The sequence below is a fragment of the Pinus tabuliformis genome, chromosome 1_2 (genome assembly GCF_031772625.1).
Source record: "Pinus tabuliformis cultivar Carrire ecotype Pingquan chromosome 1_2, CPIR1, whole genome shotgun sequence".
Classification (NCBI taxonomy): domain Eukaryota; kingdom Viridiplantae; phylum Streptophyta; class Pinopsida; order Pinales; family Pinaceae; genus Pinus; species Pinus tabuliformis.
Window position 1 is genome coordinate 986,625,061 of NC_142298.1, and position 7,169 is coordinate 986,632,229.

The following is a 7,169-nucleotide window of genomic DNA, read 5'->3' on the forward strand; positions in this document are numbered from 1 at the left end:
CACCATTTCGACTAGTCTATAGTAAGGAGGTCGTGATACCTATGGAATATATTGTGCCCAACCTACGGATTGCAGCAGCTACAGGAATGGAAGATCGTGGGGCTTTGGAGGAAAGGCTCACACAACTCGACGAACTGGACAAAGAATGATTTCTAGCGGGATTTCATTAGCAAGTACAGAAACAGCGCAAGAAATCATGGCATGATCACCATATCAAGGTGTGTACATTCAAGAAGGATGATCTCATATTGTTATATGATAGTAAGTTCGAAAAATTCCTAGGTAAACTCTGTATGCATTGATTGGGGCCTTATGATGGCGAGGGTGCAGGCCTTAGAGACAATCTCCCTAATCTGCCAGCAAGCTCTTCAATATCTCGATCAAATTCCCTTGCTTCTGCTCTGGGCACATCAGTCATTAAACTGATATTTCATTTCTTTAAAAAATCCACTACTGTGCTTTATTAACAAACAGTGGCTTCTTGGTGAAGTCTTAAAGAGATATCTAATTGACAGACTTACGCACACTATATATATATATATATATATGCCACGTTATACAACGTTTACACCTCAGCTCCTTGGCATGATGCGAGATCGCATCGCTATGGTTAATGGTGGGACCTCACCGCGTACAAAGCTCGAATATATATATCGCACCGTCGCTATATATCTCTGCCCTTTATGTTGGTTTCGGTCGATATATATACAAGTCGGCGATCGCTCAACCAAAGATCTGCTGTCCTTCGAATCAACGGACCCGATACACTATTACACAGCCTTTAATAAATCGGTGGTTCCGCTATTCGGTAATCGACTCAATTAAAAACTTTTCTACCTCCGAAATGACGGACCTGGCGATAGGTATATATCGCAGTTTATATTATTTCTCTCTTGATTTGGAACTCGGCCTCTGTCGCGCTATGGCTCTCTTCGGATTGAAAGACTCACACAACTAACAGCTCCAATGACCTCCCTACGCTGATATAGTCTCGGACCCACGATGGTAAGAAATTACAGTTATGAAATTCAAATCTGCTACAGCCACTTGATGGGAAATTGCAAAAGTTCTTAGGATAACAGAGACATATGCGCTATTGTAAAATCAAGGCCTGTATAACATAAAATGAAAGGGAAACGATTTCAATGATTAATAAATGGTAATTGCAGCGTGAGGAAATAGGAACCCAATCACCGATTCAACACTATTAAGCGCCACACAATAATCTACATATGCATATTACAGAGTCATTTAATAAGAGACATTGAGAGAAATTTTTTTTCCAAAATAATACTGTGGCACTCGCTCCTCTCCTCTGTCTGATGAGGGCTTCGCTGCCTCTTTATTTATAACTAAGGATAAGCCCTTTCGGTCCTTATCCGATACAAAGAAAAGCATGCTTTACGAGATGATTTAAAGCTTGAAAAGCTCAGTTACAAATAGCATGATTTATTGCTAGAATTTATTCTATTTTTAACTAAGAAAGCATAGAAATTGCAGGCTAAAGGACCCCACTCCCTTGCCTGTAGATTTTTTTGGATTTTTCGAATAATTTGGAAGATTTCTCCTCCCTGAGTCACATGCTCCCGCATCAGACTCCTGAGGACAAAATTCTTCATGGGCTCCTATCCATGAGCTCATCTACAGATTTGCCCAATTTCTGTAGAATGTCTTCTGTAGTCCAAGTAGCTTCAGTGATCGGCTGTCCCTTCCATTTCATCAGATACTGGAAATATTCTCGTCCCCTTATCTTCTTATACGCTTTCTTGTCCAAAATTCTTTCTGTCTGTAAATCCTTGGCTGTGGGTAATTGTTTTACCCAGTCAATCTCTGGAGTCTCTTGATCCTGTGTTGTATCATCTGCAGCTTCATTCTCATACTTGTACAAGTCTGCAACATTAAAAATTGGTGATATTCCCACACCAGGTGATAATTCAATTTCATAAGCATTTGCAGAGAATTTCCTCAGTATTTTGCATGGTCCAATTTTCTTGGATTTTAACTTATTATATGGTCCCTTTAGAAATCTCTCCTTTCTGAGGTGTGCCAAAACCAAGTCTCCAACTTCAAAGTTCATTTCTCTTCTCTTCATGTCTGCTTTGGTTTTATATTGAATGTTGTTGTCCTGTAGCTGTTGTTTCACCTGTTCATGTATCGCCTGCATTCTTGAAGCAAAGTCTTCATCTTCTGCACTTCTTATTTCTTCTTTTCCCAAGTTCCTTAATTCAGATATTCCCCTAGGGTGCATTCCATAAACAATATGGAATGGGCTCTGTCTTGTGCTCCTGTTTGGTGAGTCATTATATGCATATTCAACTTGTGGTAACACTTGATCCCATTGCTTTGGATGTTCTGCAGTAAAGCTCCTCAAAAGATTGCCTAAACTTATGTTCACAACTTCAGTCTGTCCATCAGTTTGTGGATGATAGGCAGAACTGAAATTTAATTTAGTTCCCAGCTTCTTCCATAGTGTTCTCCAGAAATGTCCAACGAACTTTGAATCTCTGTCTGAAACAATGCTTTTGGGCAATCCATGTAATCTTACAATTTCTTTAAAAAACAAGTTAGCAATATGAGAAGCATCACTAGTTTTATAACATGGAATAAAGTGTGCCATTTTTGAAAATCTGTCCACTACAACAAAAATTGAATCATAGCCTCTTTGAGTCTTTGGCAATCCTAGCACAAAATCCATACTTACCATATCCCAAGGCCTATTTGGAATTGGCAATGGAATATACAACCCTGTATTCTGGCTCCTCCCTTTTGCATACTGGCAGACTTTACAATTTCTAACATATTTCTCTACTTCAGATTTCATTCTCGGCCAGAAGTAAAATCTTTTGAGCTGTTCAAAGGTCTTCTCTCTACCAAAATTTCCTGCAAGTCCTCCACTATGCTTTTCTTTGATTAAATTCTCTCTCATTGAACAGTTGGGTATGCATAGCTGATTTTTCTTAAATAACAGTCCATCTGTATAAAATAATCCAGCCACTTGCTCCTGTCTGCCAAAACAGGATTTTTACAAGCCTCAAATGCCTCCTTAAAATCTAAATCGGTCTCATATAATTCCTTAAGAAAATCAAAACCCAACACTTGGATTTGACTTTCTTGCAGCAATACACTTCTCCTACTTAAGGCATCTGCGACTTTGTTTGACTGTCCAGTTATATGCTTCAACACAAAATGAAAGCCTTGAAGATATTCTACCCATTTAGCATGTCTCTCGCTGATTTTTGGCTGCTGCATTATAAACTGCAATCCATGGTTATCTGAATAAAGAATAAATTCTTTCGACATTAAATAATGTCTCCACTTCTTTAGTGCCTGCACAACTGCGTAAAACTCCTTGTCATAAGAAGAATACTTCTTTTTTGCATAATTTAGCTTTTCACTGAAGTAAGCTATTGGTCTATCTTCTTGGCTTAAGACTCCTCCAATTGCTTCTGCGCTGGCATCACACTTAACTTGAAAAGTTTTGTTAAAATCAGGTAGAACCAAAACAGGCTTTTCAGTTATTTTCTTCTTCAACAGCTGAAAATTTGTCTCTGCTTCAGCAGTCCACTTAAATGGCTGTTTATCTTTCTTTATGGTCTCAATAATAGGTGCATTAATCTTACTAAAATTCTTAATGAATTTTCTGTAAAAACTAGCAAGACCATGAAAACTCCTTACCTCAAAAATACTCTTGGGTGAAGGCAACTCCACAATTGCTTTGATATTTTCTGGATCCATCTTCATCCTTCAGCTGAGATAACAAATCCCAAGTACACCAGCTCCTCTTTCATAAATAAACACTTCTTCAGATTCAACAATAATTTTTCTTGCTGCAGCTTCTATAAAACATAATTTAAGTGCCTCAAGTGTTCCTCCTTGGATCTGCTATAAACTAATATATCATCTAGATATACGATTACAAATTTACCAATGAATTCTTTAAGAACTTCATTCATAAGCCTCATGAATGTACTTGGTGCATTGGACAACCCAAAAGGCATTACTCTCCACTCATATAATCCTTCATTGGTCTTAAAAGCGGTTTTCCATTCATCCCCTTCTCTTATCCTTATCTGATGATAACCACTTTTAAGATCTAACTTTGAAAAATATTTTGTGCCAGAAAAGCAATCCATTAAATCTTCAATTCTGGGTAATGGAAATCTGTACCTGATTGTAATCTTATTGATGGCTCTTGAATCTGTACACATTCTCCAGCCTCCATCCTTCTTCGGGCTCAGCACTGTTGGCACCGCACAAGGACTCAGGCTTTCCTTAATCAACCCCTTGTCAAGCAATTCTTGCACCTGTTTCTTAACTTCTTCATTTTCTGTAGGAGTCATTCTATATGCTGCTTTGTTAGGTAGACTTGCTCCAGGAATCAAGTCTATATGATGACTGATTTTCCGAATTGGCGGTAATTCATTAGGCAAATCATCAACAATAATATCATAATAATTCTCCAGCATTTCTTGAATTTCAATGGGTAATTCAGAAATTTTAGTAGAAGTCAATATTACCTTGGGCTTGCAAATTACAGAAAAATTTACCTCATTTTCTTCAATCTACTTCAAGTATTCCTTCCCTCCAAGTAACAGAGTTTTTGGACTAGTCTTCTGCCCCGACACCTCTTCTTCTTGCAGAGGCAACAATGTATGATTGACACCATCTTTTCCAAACTTGTAGGTGTTTCTCTTCCCGTCATGTATGGCTCCTCTGTCATATTGCCAAGGCCTCCCAAGCAATACGTGACACACGTCCATAGGCATCACATCACAAACAATTTTATCTTTGTACTTGCCCACTTGAAATTCCACTTCACACTGTTCACTTACCAACAGTTGATGTCCCTTTTGTAACCATGACACCTTATAAGGTGTTGGATGCTTCATTGTCTTCAGCTTCAATTTCTCCACTACTTCTGTAGAGACCAAATTATCAGTGCTGCCACTATCAATGATCATCTCGCAACATTTCCCTTGGACTTTACACACTGTCCTGAATAAAGTTTTCCTTTGTGGCGGTTTAGCAGCCACCTCCTTCATTGGCTTAAGTAAGACTTTATTAACCACCAGAGATTCTCCTCTTTTTGGTGTATTTTCTTCTTCTGCTACTGCTGCAGCTGGCGCTTCTTCTTCAGCTGGAGCAACAATTGCATTCCTCTACTTTATGTCTGCATTCTTTGGGCACTCAAAAGCTCTATGTCCCAGCTTGTTACATCTGTAACATCTTATTTCTCTGCCTCTTCCTCTGCCTCCTCTTCCTCTGGAAAAACTCCCTCTGCCTCTTGCATCACCTTCTCTGGGTGGATGCTGGGTTGAGCTACCGCTAGCTCCATCTCTAGGTGCTGTAGATCTTCCTCTACCACCTTGACTTCCTTTTCCTCTGAAATTCCCTCTCCCTTTGGCAGACTGCTTCCTTATGAGATTTTCCTCAGCTTTCAGTGCTATCTGATAAGCTTCCTCTACTGTTTTAGGAGACAACAGACTTATCTCATCCTAAATGTCCATCCTGAGGCCATTCATATATCTAGCCACCTTCTCATCTATGTCTTGGGCTTCTCTAGCTCTTATTCTTACTTTATAAAACTCTTCTGTATATTCTTTTACTGTTAAAGCTCTCTGTCTAAGATTTTGCATTTGTCTAAACAATGTTTGCTGATAATTACTTAGCTAGAACTTACCTCTTAACTTTGCTACCATTCGGCTCCAGTTCTTGATAGGCTGTTTACCAAGTCTCTTCCTTTCCGCCTGCACACCATCCCACCAGAGTGCTGCATGGCCTTTTAACTTGGTGACAGAAAACTTTACTTTCTTCTCATCCTCTGTTTCCTCATAATCGAAGAATTTCTCCATGCTGTTAATCCAGTCAATCAATTCTTCTGGATTCAGTCCTCCTTGATATATCGGTACTAATTGGTTCCATGGCCTAGCTGTGGATTTCAACACTGACTGAAAGAATCTCATCTCAGGAGTAACCTGTACAACTTCCTCCTCTTCAGCAGCTTCAATTTCGGGCTCACTGACATCTCCATCATCTATATTTCTATCCAAAGTTAATGCATCCACTCTAGCTCGCAGCTCTTCTACTGTTTCCATTAGTTCAACATTTGCAGCAGGTCGTCCTCTTCCACCACGTCCTCGTCCTCTTCCAACTTTGAAAGCCATCGTTCTTCTGCTCCTGAGATTCAATTCAATGTCATTTGATGGCTCTGATACCACTAATGATGGCGAGAGTGCAGGCCTTAGAGACAATCTCCCTAATCTGCTAGCAAGCTCTTCAATATCTCGATCAAATTCCCTTGCTTCTGCTCTAGGCACATCAGTCATTAAACTGATATTTCATTTCTTTAAAAAATCCACTACTGTGATTTATTAACAAACAGTGGCTTCTTGGTGAAGTCTTAAAGCGATATCTAATTGACGGACTTACACACACACACACACTATATATATATATATATATATATATATATATATATATATATATATATATATATGCCACGTTATACAGCATTTACACCTCAGCTCCTTGGCATGATGCGAGATTGCATCGCTATGGTTAATGGTGGGACCTCACCACGTACAAAGCTCGAATATATATATCGCACCGTCGCTATATATCTCTGCCCTTTATGTTGGTTTCGGTCGATATATATACAAGTCGGCGATCGCTCAACCAAAGATCTGCTGTCCTCCGAATCAACGGACCCGATACACTATTACACAGCCTTTAATAAATCGGTGGTTCCGCTATTCGGTAATCGACTCAATTAAAAACTTTTCTACCTCCGAAATGACGGACCTGGCGATAGGTATATATCGTAGTTTATATTGTTTCGCTCCTGATTTGGAACTCGGCCTCTGTCGCGCTATGGCTCTCTTCGGATTGAAAGACTCACACAACTAACAGCTCCAATGACCTCCCTACGCTGATATAGTCTCGGACCCACGATGGTAAGAAATTACAGTTATGAAATTCAAATCCGCTACAGCCACTTGATGGGAAATTGCAAAAGCTCTTAGGATAACAGAGACATATGCGATACTGTAAAATCAAGGCATGTATAACATAAAACGAAAGGGAAATGATTTCAATGATTAATAAACGGTAATTGCAGCGTGAGGAAATAGGAACCCAATCACCGATTCAACACTATTAAGCGCCACACA